Source organism: Callithrix jacchus, chromosome 8, assembly GCF_049354715.1.
Source record: "Callithrix jacchus isolate 240 chromosome 8, calJac240_pri, whole genome shotgun sequence".
NCBI lineage: Eukaryota > Metazoa > Chordata > Mammalia > Primates > Cebidae > Callithrix > Callithrix jacchus.
The window spans coordinates 11688980-11711017 of NC_133509.1; the positions used below are offsets into that span (position 1 = coordinate 11688980).

General features: G+C 49.1%; 1 protein-coding gene, 1 long non-coding RNA gene and 1 pseudogene across 22 annotated transcripts in view; 1 reads left to right on the plus strand and 2 right to left on the minus strand.

Annotated features, from left to right (window-relative positions):
- LOC118144783 (uncharacterized) overlaps positions 1 to 1195 on the minus strand; it is a 50744-nt gene extending 49549 nt beyond the window's left edge. For 12 of the 13 annotated variants that reach the window (XR_013520732.1, XR_013520734.1, XR_013520731.1 and 9 more), the window contains exon 1: positions 285 to 1005. This is a non-coding gene — a long non-coding RNA (uncharacterized LOC118144783). Of the gene's footprint in view, positions 1 to 284; positions 1006 to 1093 lie in introns of those variants that run through there. The other variant, XR_013520728.1, reaches the window with a different exon arrangement.
- ANKDD1A (ankyrin repeat and death domain containing 1A) overlaps positions 1096 to 22038 on the plus strand; it is a 69363-nt gene continuing 48420 nt past the window's right edge. For 5 of the 8 annotated variants that reach the window (XM_078333365.1, XM_078333356.1, XM_078333364.1 and 2 more), the window contains exons 1-3: positions 1096 to 1175; positions 2043 to 2263; positions 4348 to 4448. The gene's annotated coding sequence lies outside the window, so the exon portion shown is untranslated. Of the gene's footprint in view, positions 1176 to 1303; positions 1620 to 2042; positions 2264 to 4347; positions 4449 to 22038 lie in introns of those variants that run through there. The other 3 variants (XM_078333360.1, XM_078333358.1, XM_078333357.1) reach the window with 2 other exon arrangements.
- LOC100895703 (poly(rC)-binding protein 2 pseudogene) lies at positions 13420 to 14911 on the minus strand (annotated as a pseudogene). Its single transcript, XR_013520725.1, has one exon. The product of XR_013520725.1 is annotated as a poly(rC)-binding protein 2 pseudogene (transcript).

Genomic DNA, 22038 nt, shown 5'->3' on the forward strand with positions numbered 1-22038 from the left:
AGGGCTGACTGACAGGGAAACCACCAATGTGACATTGGGGCCCAATCCCGAGTAGCTGGGATTACAGGTGCGCACCACCACGCCTGGCTAATTTGTTTTGTATTTTTAGTAGAGATGGGGTTTCACCTTGTTGGCCAGGCTGGCCTCAAACTCCTGACCTCAGGTGATCTGCCCACCTTGGCCTCCCAAAGTTCTGGGATTACAGGCATGAGCCACCACACCCAGCCAGACAAAAGTTTGTTGCATGAACGTCTTGCCCCTCACATCCACCCAGCCTTCCTCACCTCTCCTTCTTGGTGCCCTGGCTGTGGCCACAGCACTTTCGTAGGAGGCGGCCTATGCTGGTGCAGGAGGAACTCGTGAAGGAGTCAGGACCCCCAACTCGGCTCCCGAGAGTTTGCTGTGTGACCTCAGGCCAGTCACCTCCCCTCTCCTGGCCTGGGTTTCCACACCTGCACATGGGTACAGTAACCTCAGCTGCCTCGCCTCTGACATGAGGGCCAAATGAGAAAAGGTGAGAAGCTGGTAGCAAAGCAGGGAAAAAAAAGGCCTTCCGCGGCCGGGAGCGGGAGCTCACGCCTGTAATCCCAGGATTTTGGGAGGCAGAGGTGGGCGGATCACCTGAGGTCAAAGTTCGAGACCAGCCTCACCAACATGGTGAAACCCTGTCCCGACTAAAAAAAAAAAAATTAGCCCAGTGAGGTGGCCTGCGCCTGTAATCCCAGCTACTCTGGAGGCTGAGGCGGGAGAATCACTTGAATCCGGGAGGCAGAGGTTGCCGTGAGCCGAGACTGGCCATTGCACTCCAACCTGGGCAACAGAGCGAGACTCTTCTAAAAAAAAAAAAAAACTTTCAGCACCGAAGCTGGAGAGGAAACCGCTGGTGAATCTATTGCTGAGAACTGTGAAGACCCCGCCCTAGAGGATCCGCTTTTGAAGAGGGACCCAGGGGGATGCGTAGGGGGAAACTGCCTTCCTCTTCCCTCAGTGGAAAGGGCTGTGCTCATGTCGCTGTAAGCCGAAGCTATTTTTATGTAGTACAACTGCGATTATGACAGGGCCTCTTCCTGAAGGGGAAGGGTGGGGAGGAGACCTGAGTCATCAGCGGGGCGGTTGGTCCCACAGGCTGACACAGGAATCGTGTGGAAACCAGGCCCGAGCGCGGCCTTCCGCAGGTAGAGGCCCCAGAGAGGGGAAGGGGCCGACCACCTGCTTCCGAGCCGTTCCCGGGCTTGGCCAACCATTGGGCTGGGAGCCTGTCAATCAGAATTGATCTTCCAATGAGCTGTGGGCTGGTCCTCCTGGAGGAATTCGAGGAGGCTGGAAAGGGGGTTCCACGCGCGCTTTCGTCTCAGTGCGGGCCTGGCTGGCTGCACTCGCCGGGGTCTACTGTGCGCCCCACGCTGTGTTTAAAAGCCCTACTTGTGCCATTTTATTGAACTCTTTCTGCCGAGTAGAGACAATTTACCTCTAAATAGGGCACTGGGGGCTCCGCAAGGGGATTGGCGGACTGGAGCCCCGCTGCACTCCTGACGGGACTGAGTGTGGGGCTGAGGGAGGCAACAGGAAGAATGAGTATTCTCTTTACTGGAAGGGCAGGGAAAGCCTTCCCTTAGAAGGTGACATTTGAGCTGGGCCCTTAACAATGAACAGGATTTAGCTGTCTTGAGGAGGGGGAGAGGGAAGGGCACGTGACTCGGAAGGGATGCAGCGTGGGTAAAGGCAGGAGGGTGTGCATGGCTCGTTTAGAGGTGTCGGGGGGCTGGGCGGGGCGGGGCCGCAGGGCATAGGTAGGGGAGGGACTGGCAAGACAGGCTAAGGGGTGTGGGCTCCTTGGTGTTCCCTCAGAGCTGTGCGGGCCCTGGATATCCTCCCAGAGGTGTGGCCCTGCAGAGAGAGGGGCGGGGGTGGCCTGTCAGGTGGGTTTCCTGCCCCGGAGCTTGAGCTCAGGCAGTGGCTGCCGTGCCCCACCGCCACCCTCCTCTGCTGCCTCCTTCGGGCGCCAGCACTTTTGCAAACAGTACTTCCTTCAATCCTCACAGTCATCTGCAAGGTGAATATTACCACCTCCATTTCATGGGGAGGAAACAGGTTTAGAGAGGTTAGAGGAGCTGCCCCAGGTCATGCAGCCTCTCTCCACACTCTTCAACATAAGAATCCTCACTGAGCCCTTCTGTCAGTCAAGGGAACAACCAACAACCTCCTTCCTTCAGAGAAACAAAGACCCCGAGGCTGCAACCCAGCTGTAATCATCTGCCTCCAGGTACCCTCAGCACAGACTTAGATGTTAAATATGGATAGCCCCTTAGAGATCATTTTGTCCTCTTTACATACTACAGATGGGGAAACTGAGGCCTAGAAAGGAAGAGACTTGCTTGGGGCCCCACAAATGGACCTAGAGGTGATTGGTTAGCCTCTTTTGAGCTAGAGTCTCTCACTGGGTTTTCAGCCCAGCTGGAAAGTTGAGCAGAGGGATAAATGGCTTACAGTTCAAGGACTGGGGGTGCCTTGGGGCTTCTAGGAGGTCAGAACCGAAAAGCACTCAGTCCTTTAACCCCACTCGAGAGCTTCAGACTATTCCTTCTCAAGACACTTTACTGCCATCTGCCTGAAAAGTATGCTAATAAAGATGCAAATTTTGGTGACTTGGGACTTGTGTCCTCTAGGGTTGTGCAGGGCACAATTTGCAGATTTGTGAGTGATCACCCAGCCCCGAAGATGGAGTGAGGTCTCTGGCAACTCCCTTTCTCCCTCCCTTCTCTGTCTCTCTCTTCTTCTTCTTGTCCTCTCACAGAGTCAGAGACCAGGGGTTGGTGGGGAGGGGATTTCCTACCAGGGTGAGAGAAAGAGCCAGGAAGGAAGTAGGGTAGGAGGAGGGGGTGTGTAGAGGACAACAGAGGGAAATGGTAGAACCTATTTCTGCTCTCAGAAACCGAAACCAAAAGTCCTGGCAGGAGTTAATGTGAGAGGCAGGTCTGTAGCAAGAGGCTGATGGCAAAGCCTTCACATCTGAGGACAGCAGCCCCGGTCAGAGACACCCTGGCTGCAACCTTGGTGTCACTTAGAGAAAGTGACACTTAGAAAGGCCTTGCCTTTCATGCTGACAAGGAGCATGCAAAGCCACAGTCTGTTTTCTCTGGGGATACCAAAGCCCCCTCCAGACCTTACAGTGCCCAGCACTGCTGTTAGGATCATTACTGGAAAGAGGAAGGGGCACTAACTCAAGTCATCAAGTCATCTAATTTTTTTTTTTTTTGAGGTGGAGTCTTGCTCTATTGCCCAGGCTGGAGTGCAGTGGTGCAATCTCGGCTCACCACAACTGCCACCTCCTGCTCCAGAGTGGGTGACCCTTTGTCTTGGCTGGCATTAGTCTGTGTGGACGTGCACATGCCCACGAGGCGAGGCTGGGGGTAGCTGGCATCTGTGTGCCCATCATAATGGGGACCATCTTTCCCCAAGTCAAACTTAGGACATGTGGAATAACACAGATTTTGTAATCCACCTGGCTGTGAGAGGTCATTTAGGTACCACAATATTGGTACCCCACTCTGTGGGGTGCATCATACTCTATTACAACAGTGGGACAAAATGTTTGCAACCTGGACTTGTCTTTTTTTGTTCGTTTGTTTTTTGAGACAGAGTTTTGCTCTTGTTGGCCAGGCTGGAGTGCAGTGGCCCGATCTTGGCTGACTGCAACCTCTGCCTCCTGGGTTGAAGCGATTCTCCTGCCTCAGCCTCCTGAGTAGCTGGGATTACAGGCATGTGCCACCATGCCTGGCTAATTTTGTATTTTTAGAAGAGAGGAGGTTTCTCCATGTTGGCCAGACTGGTCTCAAACTCCCGACTTCAGGTGATCCGCCCACCTCAGCCTCCCTAAATGCTGGTATTACAGGCATGGGCCACCATACCTGGCCTATTAAGCATTTTCTATGAAGTAGGCCATAGGCTCAGTAGTGCTCCATGGCAACCTGTGAAGGAAGGAGAATCAGTTCATTTTACAGACCGGGTTTCTCCATGTTGGTCAGGCTGGTCTTGAACTCCAGACCTCAGGTGATCCACCTGCCTTGACCTCCCAAAGTGCTGGGATTACAGGCGTGAGCTACCGTGCCCAGCTCTGGACTTGTCTTTTAAAATTCATATTGTGTGGCCACTATTTCTTGTGAACGTTTTGATTCAACGAACCAATTGTGTACTGGGAATCCAGATGCCACCCTCCCTTGAGGCTTGCTGGGTCCTGTGTAGGGATAGACTCTGCTCCCAGAGGCTATGGCTCTCAGTTCTGGATTGGCGGCCCTTTGAGCAGCTGAAACTGTGTTTAATTCATCTTTGTATCTCCCATAATGACAGGAGCCTCCCGTCCCCTCAGAAGTTCTCAAGAGTATAAGTTTCTGGCTTCTCCATTCATCCCTCTGAGGGTTGACATACTTGTGCTGGCCTCACAGAGTCAGGTAAGAATGGGGAGCATGCAGGGGGAGGTGAACTGATGGGTCAGGGCATATGGGAACCTGGCTCCACCATTTCCCAGCCCTGAGGCCTTGGACAAGGTACATATCTGAGCCTTGGTTTCTTCATCCGCAAATGGGGATAATTTAAATAGCTGACGTTTACTAAGCATGTTCTCTGGGTCAGGAACTGCATTAAGTGTATTGTATGCAGACTTATTCAGAAAGCATTTATGAGGGCCTCCAATGTGTAAGGAACATCACAGTGTCAGAAGGAGAGGCTTGAAGAAGATAGGTGACTGGCCAAGGTCACATGCAGGTGAAGGAGTGGCAGAACTTGTATCCCAGAACCCACTCTTTTTTTTTTTTTTTTTTTGAGGCAGAGTCTCGCCCTGTCGCCCAGGCTGGAGTGCAGTGGTGCAATCTTGGCTCACCACAACCACCACCTCCTGGGTTCAAGCAATTCTCCTGCCTCAGCCTCCTGAGTAGCTGGGATTGCAGGCATGTGCCACCACGCCCAGCTAATTTTGTATTTTTAGTAGAGATAGAGTTTCTCCATATGGGTCAGGCTGGTCTCAAACTCTTGACCTCAGGTGATCTGCCCATCTTGGCCTCCCAAAGTGCTGGGATTACAGGAGTGAGCCATCGCACCTGGCTTTCAGAGCCTGCTCTTACAACGAGCCCTCTGTAATGGACGGCCCCAGCAGGCCGGAGAGAGGCCAGTGGAGAGCTCAGCACGGAGTCAGCTGGGGGAGACTGCTCTGTAGTGGTGCTATTCTCAGTGGAGGCCAGGCCCAGCTGGCCTGGAAGGAGCTCGAAGCCTGAATTCAGGGTGTGGAATAATGAGAGTCCAGCCCCACACAGGATGCCATGGGAGGAGGCCCTTCAAACTGGGATTCTGAAAGAACACGTCCAATAGGAGGGGCCAGGGCTGCCCTGACGAAGGGGTGTGGGCTACCCCCTCTCAGAGCAGACTCTTTACTTGTGGCCTCAGCTGCCCCTACAGAAGGCTGGAGCCTGAGAAGAAGCCAGCCAAGAGAGCAGTGAAGGAGAAAGCTGGTCACATTCAGGTCTAGCTGACTCACAGGATCCGGGCTGAAGGATATTGGTCTGGGAGTGCCCCAGAAAATATCTCACTGATATGGGTACAGTCCTAATTTACTGGACTGCCTCTGGGGATTAGGCATAGCCTCCCTCCCAGTGCTCCAGGGGCTGAATCCACTTCCCCACCCCTACCAGTGACCTCAGGCAGATGGTCCCAAGCAGAGAAAGCTGTGATTTGCTCAAAGGACCCTTCTTGGCAGAAGCTGGCAGACCTCTAGGCCAGCCAGAGGAGATAGGCCTGCAGTGCACAGCCCCCGGGACTGGACATGTGTACACACAGCACCCAGAGGGACAGGATGTGAGGGCCGGGCTGGGCAGATGCAGGGAAGCCTTGAAGCCACCCATGCTCTTCTCCCCTACACCCCAAGTCGTCAGTCAGCCCTGTTGGCTCCGGCCCCACAGAACCAGCCTCTTCTGGTTCCTTTCCCACTGTCTTTTGAGCCTTCCCCTTCATCAGCCTCCTTGCTTTACCCTAGACCCATCGTCTGTTCTCAACACAGCAGCCAGAGTGATAGTGTTAAAGATCGTATCACTTCTGAGTTCAAAGCCTTCCAGTGTACCCTCATCCACTCCAACTTCACTCAGAGCAAATGCTGAGACATACCTCTTGGACACTATTTCCTACTTCCTTCCCCCTTCCTCACTCTGCAACAGCCACTCTGGCTTTCTTGCTTTTCTTCAAATAGCTCAGGTGCACCCTTCTACCTCCAGGCCTTTGCACTGGCAGTTCCCTCTGCCCTGAACACTCTTCTCTTAGATATCTGCATGGCATACCACCTTAGTGTCTTCCAGCCTGCCCAGATGTCACTGTATTTCTTGGCACCCAAATTAGCGTTATTTGAGGATGATTTTCAAAGGTATGGACAGGCTGTAAGGAAACCGAAGAGAACTGTGGGAAAGGACCACCTGATGGGAGCTGTGACCCACAGGAGGGAGCCAGGGGGATAAACACCTCCCTGGCCTGTCTCAGCTCTCTTGCGAAGCTCATTGGCTGAATCCAGCTAGAGCCAGAATGTAGCCCTTCAGGTCAGCCTTCCCTGGGGATCTGGAGGGCAAATGGAAGTTCCCTAGTACAGTTGCTTTCTTGGGAAATGTGACTGCTCCCCACCCCCAACTCCCAAGTCCTCTTACCTTGCCCTATTTTTTCCCCATGGCACTTACCTTGTAACGTATTTACATATTTATTATGGTTATTTTTATTGTTTGTAAGCTCCAGGACAGTAAAATTTTCAGTCTTTTTTATTTTTTTGTTGTGCCCCAAGTATCTAGAACACTTACTGGCACATTGATGACAATCAGTAATAGTTGAATAAACTAATGCTTACTCAATCTCTCTGGGCACTTTAGGGAAAGCCTTTGGTGCCCAATAGGGCCCCTGCTTGGGGAAGGAGTGGTTTGGTGCTGCAGACTGGGGTTCCAGGATTGGAGAGAAGCCAGCAGAGACCCAGCTGGGAAAGAAGGAGAGCCTGCAGGGCTGTGCCCGCAGCAGCCTCCTATTCTTGTGGCTCCCACTGCAGATCCCTGCTACTCCCCAAGGCTGTGACTTTGAGATTGGTAGGATTTTCCTTGGCAAATGCATCATTCTGCTTGGTCTCTCCAATAAGGCACCACTCTGTGAAATCTCCTACCTCATGAGTTAGCTCTTTGAAGCACATCTGGCTTCTTTCCTGGGCTTCTAAGGAATGTTTTCTTTCCAGGAGTCCTGGACTCACTCTGCAATGAAAAATCCAGTTGTAGTCTTGGGGCCTGTGTTCTGGGCCTCCCTGATGAGGCCTTGGGTTCCCAGGTACAGGGCATTGTGGAGCTTGTCTGATCCCAGGGCTGCCCTTGGTGCACTCTTGGGCTTCTTCCCTCAAAAGTCCCCAGGAATGCTGGGGACCCCCTGAGATGGCACACCATCATCCCTTCACTAAGCCTCGATGTCCTGTGGGAGTGAAGACCCAAAACAACGCAAGGCAACGCAATTGTGAAGTTGTGGATTTTCTTTAATGGATCTATAAACTGAAAGTGATTTAAATAAAATAAAATAGGATTTGAGGAGAGAGCCTTGGAAAATGATATTAATCTTAATCTGGAAAAATAAACATTCAAGAATAGCAGGAAAATTCTGAAAAACGACAGGAACACACTACCTAAAATCCAGAAGTCTTAAAGTAAAAGGTTGATAATTTGGACATGTACAAATTTAAAACCTAAATTGTGAAAACTGTCAAAAAAACAAAGTCAAAAGGCCACTCACTGTGGAAAACTGTTTGTAACATACTATCAAATAAATATTTTTTATCTTTTTAATATATACATTTTATAAATCCATATTAAAAAGTCCAATCAAATTTTAAAATGGATAAAATATATAGACAATTCACAAGAAAAAATAAAATTTAGTGAACAGCAAATGCATAAAAAGATACTTACCTTCACCCATAACTAAAATGCATGGCAAAATAACAGTGAAATATAGTACCATTTTCAGCTGCCAGATCAGCATGAATTGAAGTATTTTACAATGTATAGTGTTGTTGAGGGTGTGGGAAAAGATAATCTAGTGCATCATTGGTGGGAATGTAAATTGAACAATATTTTTGGGGGCAATTTGGAAATAATTATTATGGTAGAATGAAAGTGGTCACAAGTTCTCTGATAAGCCTTCCATGGAGAGGTAGCATCTATGTCCCCTTTTCTTGAATTTGGGTTGGACCCTGAGTTCCTTGGTCAATAAAATACAGCAAGTGATACTGTCCCAGTTGCAAGTGTATCCCTTAGATTGTCCAGCAGTTTCCATATCCTCCCTCTTGGAAGCCAATTACCTGGTTATATGACCTGCATTGTCTGACATTCACAGGCTGTGAAAAGTCCAAACCATGTGGGGAATCCCCACAGGATAGGACACCACATGTTGAAAGAGCAGTCAAAGAGCCCTGAGGCCCAGTCATATGAATGATGAAGCCATCTTGGAAGAGAATCACAGATGAACCATCCATCTGAACCCTTCCCAAATCCCTGACCCACAAAATCATGAACAAAATGAAATGGTTGTTTTGAGCACTAAATTTTGAGGTAGTTAGTTATATAGCAATAGATGTCTGGAACATCTATTCAAATTTAAATTTACCCATCTAATAGCAATTGCACTTTTATGAATCTAAGCTACTGAAATAGTTGTACATGTACACCCACACACACACACACACACACACATACACACAGTTCATTACAGCACTGTTTGTAATAGCATAAGACTGGACATAATCTCTATGTCTGTCATTAGGGTCATAGCTAAATGAATTCTAGTATATCTAGCTTATAATATACAGTATGCCAGCTGCAATTCTGAGACAAGAAAAAGTCCCATCTGAGGTCCTGTGAGCCTAGGGTGATATACCACAGTGGTTAATGGCTTTGCCATTTATGATCTATGTGACTTTGGGAAAATCGCCTCTCTATACCACAATTTTGTCATCTGTAAGCTGGGGAGGATAATCATAATACCTACTTAAGAGGGCGTGGTGAAAAATAAACAGGTTAATATGACAATATGACATATATCTGTGCTATATGTATTTGGAAGATGTGAAGGGCTTAGGATTTTAAATTTTTAAATTTTTTTAAATTTTTTGGGATTTTTAAATTGAGTTGGACCAGACTTTTAATATCTTAAAATGATTGCAAAGCACAGTATCTGCCAGATTATCATCTGGAGACCGAAAGGAAAACTTAACTGATGAAGGTGTGAAGATAGTGACAGGAGAATGTTTTTAAAGAAATGGACTCATACTGTTTTTCCTGTTCTGACTCTTGCTGTCTCTTAGAGATTCTTCCTACCTCAGCAAATGCAGACCCACTCATTTCTTTTTAACAGCTGCTCAGCATTGGATTGTATGATTTTATAATCATGCCTCACAGTTTATTTTGTTATTCCCTATTGATGGGCCCTTGGGTCATTTCCAGTTGTTTGCTATAGTTACAAAACCAATCGCAGTAGACATGCTTGCATCTTTACATAATTACTGCAATTATTTCTATGGTATAGATTCCTAGAAATGGAGTTGTTGACATGAAAGGTATGTACATTAAAAAAATTCTCAGCCTGACCAACATGGAGAAACCCTGTCTCTACTAAAAATACAAAAAAATTAGCCTGGTGTGGTGTCACAGACCTGTAATCCCAGCTAATCTGGGAAGGTGGAGGCAGGAGCATCCCTTGAACTTGGAAGGCAAAGATTGTGGTGAGCTGAGATCTCGACATTGCATTCCAGCCTGGGCAACAAGAGCAAAATTCCATCTAAAAAAAAAAAATCTGATATTCTGATAGCTATTGTCAAATTGTTTCAATATCTGGTCCTACCTTTCCCTCCACTGCTTTTGTTTTCATAACATTGCTGTCTATTTTTACTGTTTTGTTTTTTTTTTAACTTTAGTATCATTTTGCCAAATCTTAACAGGCTGAGTTTTGAATGAGTACAGGGACGAATTAGCTACCACATCTGCCTTGAAAAGTTCACAGTTGGCCAGGCACTGTGGCTCACACCTGGATGGAGACCATCCTCACACCAGAATGGAGACCATCCTGAACAACATGGTGAAATCCTGTTTCTACTAAAAATACAAAAATTAGCTGGGCATGGCACTGTGGCTCACGTCTGTAATCTCAGCACTTTGGGAGGCCAAGGTGGGTGGATCACAATGTCAGTAGTTCGAGACCAGCCTGACCAAAATGGTGAAACCCTGTCTCTACTAAAAATACAAAAATTAGCTGGGCATGGTGGTGTGTGCTTATAATCCCAGCTACTTGGGAGGCTGAGGCAGAAGAATTGCTTGAACCCAGGAGGCAGAGGTTGCAGTGAGTCCAGATCCCAGCACTTCAGCCTGGTGATAGAGTTAGACTCCATTTCAAAAAAAAAAAATTAGCTGGGTGTGGTGGCAAGTGCCTGTAGTCCCAGCTACTCAGGAGGCTGAGGCAGGGGAATTGCTGGATCCTGGGAGGCAGAGGTTGTGGTGAGCCGAGATCACACCACTGCACTCCATCCTGGAGACAGAGCAAGATTCTGTCTTTAAAAAAAAAAAAAAAAAAAAAGGGCTTTAGAAGTTCATTTGGGTTAAACATTGACCCCTTCCTGCAGCTTTTCAAAATGCTCATTCCTCTAACTGGAATCCATATTAACTCCCTACTTTCTTTGCGAAAGTTATTGCATCTTTTCCCTCATTAGAAAGGCCTGAGGCTGTCTGGGAAGTAAACTGCCACTTAACCCCACATTTACTTACATCCTTGCCACGTGCCTCTTCCTCTCTCACCCTGCTCCCATGGCACAAGTCCTTAGCCTAGCATTCAAGTACCTCACTGGCAGTCTTGTGTGGGGGTGGTTGTAAGGTTTGAATGAGGCAACTGAGGTTCGAATGAGGCAACTGAGGCCAGTTATTGAAATAAATTTAATCGGCTCTTGGGTGAGGTTCTATGGTCTGGGGAAATGGCCAGAGAAGCCACCCTGACTTCCTTGGGGAGGGGGGTGGAGGGGTTTATGGCTATGAGGAAGGAGAAACAGCTGGGTGCTCTGTTTGGCTCCAGGGGAGTGGGACTGGGACAGGGCAGGCCACCATTGGTTGGCGGGTTTTTGGGTAGGTTTTCTGGTGCGAGAGCTGGCCAGGGTTGCATTAGCCAGAGCCTTCCAGGGGAGCCATGTGGCAGAGCTAGGTGCCAAGTGCAGAGCCTGGTGCCAGGTGCAGAGTCAGGTGCTGAGTGCAGAGGTGGGTGTGTCCGGCCTCCCAGTGAGGCAACTGGCCTTACATTCTGACCCTTTTGATGACATAGGACACCGCTTCTTTCTGGCTACTTCCTGCTGAATAGGGGTGGAGTGAGGGAGAAGGGTCAGTTGGCTGGTGCCTTGGTTGGGAGTCGGACATAGGGGTGAGGTAGCATCTGGTTTATGGCCACCCTGGAAATTTCTTTCATGCGGGCCTGTAAAAACATGAGGGAAAAAGAGGCTAGCATTAACAGAAGACAAACTACAATGATGGGGGTGATAATAGGGGTTAGCCAGGTTAGCATGGGGGATTGCCACCAGTTAAGAGGTGAGACTGATACATTCTGCTTCTTGTAGAGGTCCTCTCGGAGGCGACAGAGAGTGTTGACATTTTTTTCTACGAGGCCTGTTTCATTGATGTAATAGCAGCGCTGCTCCTGAGGAAACAGACAGGTACCTCCCTTTTCTGCTGTCAGCAGGTCAAGGGCCTGTCAGTTCTGGAGAGTTACCTGGGCCAGTGACGTGATTTGTCACTGGAGGGAGGCCAGGGAGGTGGCTGACGCTTCGATAGCCATGCGAAGCTTGTCCTTTAGTTGAGTGGCTGAGGTGACACTGTAGCCCAGGGCACCACTACCCAGCCTGGCCACCACCAGAGACAATGCTAGAGAGAGAGTAACGACCATTGGGAGGAAGACTGCTCGTGTCTCGGGATTAGGGGAGGGTGGAAGGAGGGATAGAAGTTCGGCCTGTCCGTAGACCTCTAACTGCGGGACCAAGGTGACAGGCACACAAGGGAAAGGGAAGGAGGCATTAATAACTTCAGTTAAGGTTCCATTACACCAGAAATATCCTCCTGGTGGTGCGTAGAGGGAGGATTTTACCTTTACTGTGGTGTTACAGCTGGGACTGGAGCTGCTGGCTGTCTCATGACAGAGAGAGAAATTTTGAGGGTGTACTTGGAACAAGGGGATATCCGTTAAGATGGTGCCAGGTCCCGTAGGTGATTGTGACAGATTGAATCTGGACCTGAGGGGAACTGCAGCTAAGGGGGCCTGTACAAGGGCCTGTTTTTCTTTTTTTTTTCCTTCCAGTCCATCTTTTAATTTTTTATGTGCTGAGAGAGGCACATAAAAAGCAGTTGGTGATATTCCTGGCTTTAGTTAAATTTAACATGTTGGCTCCCTGATGTACTAGAGTCAACCAAGAGAAAAGTTGAGAGGTGTTTCTGCCTGGTTGGAGAGGCGCCGCTGGGTGGGAGTCTTCTGGTCCTGGAACAACAGGGAGGGAGTGGTCTGCATGTTCCCTTAACAGGTGGCGGAGGAGGGAGAGGAAGGGAAGGTAGGAAACCAGTGGAGGGGGGTTTACAGGGAGGTTGTGAGAAACCAGGAAAGGCCGGCCATACAGCAGTTTGAAGGGGCTAAGTCCTGTTGACCCTCATGGGTGGCCCGGACCCAGGCCAGGGCAAGAGGTAGGAGTGTGGGCCAAGAGAGTTTTACCTCAATAGCAAGTTTGGCCAAATGGTCTTTGAGGATGCTGTGGGCCCATTCAACTTTACCCGATGACTGCGGATGGTAAGGGATGTGCAGTTTCTAGGAGGTGTTGAGGAACTTGGCGACTAGCTGGACTACTTGGGCCGTAAATGCTGGACCACTGTCCGACTGGATGGTGGCAGGTGTAGGTTAAAGCGAGGGATGAGTTGAGTAAGGAGGGAGGCCACCGGGTCTGCTGTCTCCCGGGAGGTGGGGCAGGCTTCAATCCAACCTGAAAAGGTATCTACAAAAGTTAGGAGGTAGCCGAGCTTTTTGTGAGTGGGCATATAAGTGAAGTCAATTTGCCAGTCAGGCCGTTAGGTTGCCCCACATTTGGTGAGTAGGAAACTGTGGCCTTAAGCTTTCCTGAGGCGAGACCTTAGAGCAAGTAACGCCTGCCTTGTGTACCTGCTCAATTGTTTGTTGCAGACCTGGTGAGAAAAGGAGGGGCTGTACAAAGTGGTGTAATGCCTTAGGCCCTATACGTAAGGATTGGTGGATTTCAGCAATAATTTTGGGGGCCTGTTCCCGGGGAAAGGTGATTCTGTTATTTAGGAAGATCCAGCCCTGATTAGATTCTGTTCCCGCCTTTAGTATAAGGGCCTGTTTTTCTTTTTTTTTTTCTTCCAGTTCATCTTTTAATTTTTTTGAAAAATTCCTTACATTACATAACTAAACTGAAATGTATTAATATTCCACTCTTACATTTCCATAACAAACAGAAAAATTCATAAGCCAAAAACAAAACAAAACAAAAAACAAACAAAAACAAAAACCAGGGAGAAGCTTATAAAACTAAATATGGATCTCAGCATCAACAGCTGAACAGAGAAAGGAATTAAAATGCTTTAATTAAAAAATCACGAGTGGATGATAAAGTGTGTAGAAACTGAAAATTTACAAACTATTTAAAACCTGGACTCACTGACTGTTCAGAAACTACACAGATGGATCATGGGTGGTGGTGAACAGCAGAAAGGGATTATGGATGAATCTGCATTGTTCTAGCTGCTCCCCATGCCACCCGTCTCCAAGGAAAGCCTGACATTGATTAGATATTGAGCCAGGCTAATGCTGGCAGCAGATCCAGTGATGGTAACCTGACTATCAGTAGATCCTTCCACTGGGTTCACAATTTTGATCTGCACCCCAGACATCTGACGGATCTCATTGATTTTGGCGCCCTGACGCCCGATTATGCAGCCAATCAAATCGTTTGGAATGGGGAGTTCATGAGTAGTCTGAGCAGATGCATCCAAACCTGCCCAATAGCCTTTCACCTCTGGAGAGCTGGATTCAATGCCACTGAATCCAGTGTTGCCGTGTGTCATGGGAAAATGAGACTGTTGCATTGCCAACTGGTGTAGCTTGGTCAAATCTGGCTGTGGAATGGCATACTGTTCAATGGCATACTTGAATGGTAATGGGCCTGACCACCTGCAAAGATGACTGGAGAGCTGGACAGCTTGGGCCAGTACGGGATGGTCACGCCCTTCGGGGGGACTGGGAGAGAGTCTCCAACATGACCATGCAGATCTGTCTGACACACTCAATGATGGATTGCGGAATGCCAGCAATAGTGATGGCCCACTCAGTTGAGTTGGGTAACATATCCCCTGTCACCTGGACTTGAGCCCCTGTACTCTCTCATATTTCCTTGATCTTGCAACCACCTTTTCCAATGAGAGAGCCACACCAACTAGCAGGAACCACCAGCCTCAGGGTGACCGGGGGTTCTACTGGCAGCTGTGCTATTGGTCATAGAGCTGCTTATGTCCTCTTCCAGTTTGTCAATGATCATAGCAAAGGCTTTGAAGATGGCATTAGTGGGTCCAGCCAAAGTGATAATTCTCTCAGGACAATTCCCTTCTGAGATGTTGATATGTGCACCGCTCTCTTCATGCATCTTCTTAACTGATTCTCCTTTCTTTCCAACGATACTGCCAACTTCCTTTCCATGCATAAGTAGCCAGATGTTGAGAGTGACATTTAATCCACCTTCAATCACACCGGTGTCCATGTTGAGCAGTGCTCTGTGGAGCTGGACTCTAGGGAGTGGTCAAGTCTTTGGTCACTGGTGGGGGGTGAAAGCCAAAAACCACAGGTGTGAGGCAATTGAGGGGAAAAGGGGAGTGGGTGGGAAGGGGAAGGGTGGGAGGCCAGGGGCAGAAAAATAGGGGCTGGCGGGAAGGTGAGGGGGGGCCCCACGGGTGGGTGGAGGAGGAAGCTGGGATGGAGGAGGAGGAAGGGGGAAAGAGACTCCGGGGCGGTGGAGGGTGGTGGAGGGTGGGTGGGTGGGTGGAGGGGGGAAGAGGGCGCAGGCTGTGGCTGCTCTGGCTGCTGCCTCTGCTGGTCTGGGCAAGGGCCTGTTTTTCTGATGGTGAGTATACAGGCTGTGTGGCCACGGTAAGGAAGAGAACAAGGGTAGGGGTCAACTTGGCATTAGTTAAAGATCTTGTTGCTGTGTCGGCCCTTGCATTGCCCAGGGAGACAGCATCATGCTTGGCTCCGTGTCCTCGGCAGTGTATGACTGCAACTTCCCTGGGCAATGATAAGGCCTGTAAGAGGTTAGAGATCTGTGTAGCATTGATTATAGGGGACCCCTTTGTGGTAAGGAATCCCTGTTCTCTCCAGAGGGCAGAGTGGCAATGGGTAAGAAGAAAAGCATATTTTGAGTCAGTATAGATATTTGCTCACTTTCCCTGTGCTAGTGTGAGAGCTCGGGTTAGGGCAATGAACTCCGCCTTTCATATGTGGTTCCATCAGGGAGGCGACGAGCCTTGAGGGTGGCTGGCCAGTAAGTTGGATAGTGGCCCCCACAATCTGGAGAATGTCTCGTCCTAAAAGGGGGACTGGGCATGAGGTTATAATTTAAAAAAGATTGGGAAAAGGGGTGTCCTTTGAGGACACAGGCTAAAGGATGGGTTTGATTAGGACAGGAAGGCTTTCCATCAATTCCCATGACTGAAACCTGGGAAAGTATGCTAGGTCCTTAGTAGGAAGGCAATACAGAATAGGTAGCCCCCATGTCCACTAAGAAGGAAATGGACTTACCTGCTACCTGCAGTGTTACCCTGGGCTTGGCAAGGGTGATGGGGGTCTTTGAGTCCAGGCTGCGTCAGCCATCTAGAAGGCCAAGAAGTTCAAGTGATGGGATTGCTTCCTGCGGACTGGCCTGCTCTCCACATAGAGGTGTGGTGGGTGGGCCTGCAGTCCAGGATGGGCAATCACTGAGCCAATGTCCAAGCTGCTTGTAGCCCAGGCAGGGCTTGGTAGGTGGTTGGGGACATGGACACTGATGTGCCCAGTGTCCCTCGTGACTGCACTTGAAACAGGGCCCAGGCAGAATGCCTCCAGAGTTCTTGGGGGGTTTTGATGGACCCCCTCCAACAGGCACTTGGTGGGCTGCTGGCCTCAGGGCTGCCACAAGAGCTTGGGTTCGGAGGCTTACCTTTTGCTGTAGATGGGCCTGGCGGGTGGCCTAAGCCTTTCCTCTTGGCCATTAAAAACTTTAAATGCCATGTTTACCAGGTCTCGTATGGGAGTTTGGGGGCCCTCCTCAGCCTTTTTAAGTTTCTTTCTTACGTCAGCTGCTGACTGAGAGATGAAATGGGTGGCTAGGACTGTAGCCCCCGGTAAAGAGGCAGCGTTCAGCCAGGTATGAAGGATCATAGCATTAGTTAATCGGTTGAGGAAGGTGGCGGGGTTTTCAGTAGGACCCTGAGTTATTTCCCTTAGTTTATCATAATTAACTACTTTTTGGGCTGTGCTTTGCATGCCCACTAGGAGGCACTGTAGCATTTAGTCTTGGCAGTGGCCGCCATCTTGACCAGTTTGATAATTCCAATTAGGGTCGGCCTCAGGGACCGCCGCTGCACCTACTGGCATCTGATTGTCTGTGAGATGTACCTGATCAGCGTGCGCCCAGGCTGCCGTAATGATGCAATCACGCTCATCTGGAGTGAGGGTGGAGGACAAAATTACATAGGTATCATGCCAGGTGAGGTTGTAAGCCTGGGTGAGGTTGTGGAATTTTTGGTGTAAGCAGTAGGATTGGTGGAAAATGACCCTAGGTGTTTCTCAATGGTTGATAGATCAGAGAGGGAGACGGGAACATGTACTCGGACAATGCCTTCTGCTCCGCCGACCTCGAAAAGCAAGCAAAGGAGGGAGGTTTCATCGTTAGGAGCACAGCGTGAGCGAGTGTGAGCACTGACAGGAGAGGCTAGGTTGGAACCAGGAAGAGGAGGAGCTGCGGGGGGTGGCTGAGGTTCTGAATATGGAGGAGGATTTGTGGGTAGGATTTAATTGGCATACGGTTGAGGGGCAGTATAGAAGAAGACAGAGGATGACCATTTTAGGAAAAGGATGTGAGAAGACAAACAGAAATGGGAAGAGAAACGGGAAATAGCTGCCATCTTAAGAGAGACAGAGAGTGAGAAGATAGGAGCAGAAACAGGAAATGGCCGCCATCTTAAAGGAGAGAGAAAGTGAGAAGATGGGGCAGAAACAGGAGCCGAGAATACAGCTGAATCTGGATTTGCTGCTCAGAATTCACTCACCACTATGGAGCAGTCAGGAACGGGAACTGGCATCCTCGTTCTCATTCTGAGTACCAGGGTAACGGAGAAAGACCAGAGTGGAAGGACATCTCCTTGGCGCTTTGGCTTTCAGAACGGACATCTCCTGCATGTCTCTATGGAACTTCTAACCTGGAGTGAGGAGGGGCCCTCCTGGCATGGCCATGACTACGGACAGGAGTGCTCCTGGGAGTAGGCGCGGGTGAAGTTCCGAGCAGCAGGTTTGAGCGGCACCAAATATTTTACCTGGTGTCTTATCATGTGGGGACCAGTGATGCCATCGAGGTTGACGGATTCCTGGTTTGGCTTCTGGCTGAGGAGCCAGCCCTCCCAAAAAGGGAAAGGAAGAGGGACAAGGCTCCTCCTGGGTTTTTGGCACCAAATGTAAAGTTTGAATGAGGCAACTGAGGTTCGAATGAGGCAACTGAGGCCAGTTATTGAAATAAAGAAATTTAATCAGCTCCTGGGTGAGGTTCTATGGTCTGGGGAAACGAGGCCAGATAAGTCACCCTGACTTCCTGGGGTGGGGGATTTTTATGGCTATGAGGAACAAGCAACAGCTGGGTGCTCTGATTGGCTCCAGGGGAGCAGGATTGGGACGGGGCAGGCCGCCATTGGTTGGCGGGTTTTTGGGTGGGTTTTCCAGTGCAGAGCCAGCCAGGGTTGCATCAGCTGGAGCCTTCCAGGGGAGCCATGCAGCAGAGCTAGGTGCCGAGTGCAGAATCAGGTGCTGAGTGCAGAGGTGGGTGTGTCCAGCCTCCTGGCGAGGCAACCGGCCTTACAGTGGTCTCTGAAAATAGTACAGCAGAAAGCCCAGCATGGAGGAGCCAGTTGGGAGACTCAGTGTGTGGGCACTCTGCTTCCCTGCGCGGAGCCTTCTCTGTCATCAGCGATCCAGCCCATCCCAGGTTAGACTACAGTCTGTAACCCCTAGCCTCTCCCTCCTTGCTCCTTCTGGCCTTCAACACTGTGGTGCCCGTAGGGTGTTACGGTATTAACCTACAGCTGCTCTTCACTGGCTCTGGCTCCCTCGTGTGTTGACAACTGGAACTGCAGTGAGGCCCAGAGGCCTCTGCCCACTCCCTTTGGAGTTCCGGGAGGACTCTAAATGTGAGAAGCCAGGCTCAGGGAAACCGGCTAGTCCCACTCCTAGTCCCTCTCACCTGGGTCCTCTGCGTCAGATTACATGCTTGCGTTATTTTTTCTTTAAAATTTTTTTGTAGAGACAGTGGGTGTGTGTGCGTATGTGTGCGTGAGGGTGTCTCACCATTTTGCCCAGGCTGGTCTCAAACTCTTGGACTCAAGCGATCCACCTGCCTTGGTCTCCCAAAGTGCTGGGACTACAGGCATGAGCCACCACGCCCAGCCCGTTTGCGCTGTTTTCTGAGGCTTTCTGCCAAATTCCTTTTTTTCCTGGTGAGAAAGTTGCTCCCTAGAATCGGGGTGTCTCAGTGGACTGGCCCGGTTGTTGGACCTCACCTGCAGCCATGGCCTGATCCAGGACCCAGAATGGGGTTCAGTGCCATGGAAATCACCTGTTTCTCCTTTGGAGAGAGTCACACCTGGATGCCATTCTCAATTCTCCATACCTTGCTCTATGTCCCTGAGTAAAATCTAAGCTCTCTGAGCCTCACGTGACTCCTCTTTAAAATGGAGCTTTCATATTCTAGTATTTGCATCACAGAGTTGTCATTATGATTACATGGGATAGCACAGGTTGCAGGTGGAGAGCCAGAGGATAATCATCACCACCACACTAGGGCACCCACCCATTGTGTGCCTGGGACTGCTCTAGGCGTTTTGAAATAACCCTCTTAAAAACGGATTATCCAGCCACTCGTGGTGGCTCACACTTGTAATCTCAGCACTTTGGGAGGCCGAGGTGGGTAGATCACGAGGGCAGGAATTCGAGACCAGCCTGGCCAATACAGAGAAACCCAGTCTATATTAAAAATATAAAAATTAGCTGGGTGTGGTGTCATGTGCCTGCAATCCCAGCTACTCAGGAGGCTGAGGCAGGAGAATCACTTGAACCCAGGAGGCGGAAGTTGCAGTGAGCTGAGATCATGTCACTGCACTCCAGCCTGGGCAACAGAGCTAGACTCTGTCTCAAAAAAAAAAAAAAGGATCATCCACAGATGAATAAATTGAAGGTCAGAGAGATTTAATGACTGCATGGGGTCACACAGCAGAGCTAGGACTGGACTCAGAAAGACATGGATACACAAGTGCTGGGAGATGTGGGTGGAGTCTAAGGTCTGTGAGTTTAGAGCAGGGATCCCCAACCCCTGGGTGGGACCTGTACAGGTTAGTGGTCTGTTAAGAACAGGGCCTGTTAGGAACCAGGCTGCACAGCGGGAGGTGAGCAGCAGGCATTACCGCCTGAGCTCTGCCTCTTGTCAGATCAGCAGAGGCATTAGATTATCATAGAAGCGTGAACCCTGTTGTTCCCACATGAGATAGGTTGCTGCACTCCTTATAAGAATCTAATGCCTGATGATCTGAGTTGGGACAGTTTCATCCTGAAACCATTCCAATGCCCCCACTCCAGCCCATGGAAAAATTATCTTCCAGAAAACTGGTTCCTGATGTCAAAAAGATTGGAAACCACTGGTTTAGAGGGTACGGAGGGGCCTGAAAAGAACCTGGCCCTGCCTCCTTTTAGTTAATGCTTTCTTCCTCTAATGGATCATTCATCATCTCTCAGTACAATGCTTGAGGGGTCAGGGACCTAAAAGACCATCCAGAGGGGTCAGGGAACTAAAAGACCATCCAGGTCTATTTCCTTATGGAGAGAGAGAAGGGGCTTGTCCAGTTTCACAGCTGGGCAGGGCAGGTCCAGATTGGAGATCAGGATTCCTAGTCCTGCGTCCTGCTGCCCCCCACCACAGTGAGCAATTCTGCAGGGGGCTGCCACTCCCACCCACAATCAAACTGCCCACTCAGTTGGAGCACCTCTCCAGGAGCTGCCCACTGGCTACCCCTGACCCCATTTGGCTGGGACCTTCTGCCACCCTCTCCCTCCCCTCAAGCAGCTGATTGCTCTAAGCAGAGAGGAAACCAGGGCCATTCTGGCTCCCAAGTGCTGGTGCAAGACCAGCAAATATTTACCATTCTGTGTGTGTGTGTGTGTGTGTGTGTGTGTGTATTTTTTTCTTTTGTTAGAAAAGGGCTAGTGCCCAGTATATATGATTCACATATATTGAATCTTTGATAGCTGGATTATGAGTATTTTGTTCCTTCTTTGTATTTTAAAATTTCTTCAGTATTGAACAAACATTATTAGTAAGACAAGAAATAAAAAGCTGTTTTGAATTTTCCCTTAAGCAAAAGGCCAACAATCATTTTAAAAATGAGCTGGATAAGAACAAACTGTTCTCAAGAAAAAAACAAGAAAATGGCTTTTAAACATAGAAACAGATAACCAACTTTGCTTGTAATGATAGTAATGCAAACTAAGATTATAATGAATTACTATTTCTTACTTATCAGATAGGCAAAAATCCAAGTTTTACAGCATGTGCTCCTGGGAAACAGGCACTCACTCTCGTACATTGGTAATGGAAATGCAAAATATTTCTGGACCTTATGGAGGAGAATTTGGCAATAGCTAGCAAAGTTACATATGCATCTACCCTTTGACCAAGCAATTTCATTTACTTATTTACTTATTTTTAAGACAAAGTCTCACTTTGTCACCCAGGTTGGAGTGCAGTAGCATGATCTCAGCTCACTGCAACCTCCGCCTCCCAGGTTCAAGTGATTCTCCTGCCTCAGCCTTCTGAGTAGCTGGGATTACAGGCACGCGCCACCATGCCCCGCTAATTTTTGTATTTTTAGTAGAGACTGAGTTTCACTATGTCGGTCAGGCTGGTCTCAAACTCCTGACCTGGTGATCTGCCTGCCTCAGACTCCCAAAGTGCTAGGATTACAGGCGTGAACCACTGTGCCTGGCCCAGCAATCCCATTTATAAGAATAGACTGCAGCCAGGCTTGGTGGCTCACACTTGTAAACCCAGCACTTTGGGAGGCCGAGGTGGGTGGATCACCTGAGGTCAGGAGTTCAAGATCAGCCTGGCTCATTTCATGACCAGGAAATGCTCATTCTCCTGCTGCTCACCTCCTGCCGTGTGGCCCAGTTCCTAACATGGACCAGTACTGGTCTGAAGGGGATTTGTTATAGTGTGATACCCTATAGCTGGCTTTTTGCCAGCTAAAACGAACTCTCCTTTTCCCTGAGTAAAAGCTGTTCAGGCTTTATGTTAGCCTTTTTAAAGCTGAACAGACTCCATCTTGGTTTCATCATTTTAGTACCCTTCTCCCTCCCTTTGCTGATAAGAGGCTGAGTAAAGTATCAGTAGGGCCTGGAAATGCAGCTGCAGTGAGCGCCCAGAGCCTGCCTTATCTGTAAGTTGTATGTCTTTCCTGACAGCTGCACTCCTCACACCTGGCACTGTTTTATTTCTTGTGTATCAGTTTTTCTTTTTAACTTTTTGCTTACTCTGCCTTTTAAAGAACTTTGTTTCAGCTAGGTTTCCTCCTTCCTGTTAAAACTAGTGTATAAAAGACCACCTAACTTTTTCTTCAGGGCTGAGAGAATTTTGGACATTAGCCACTTTCGGTCGCCGGCTTAATAAAGGAGTCA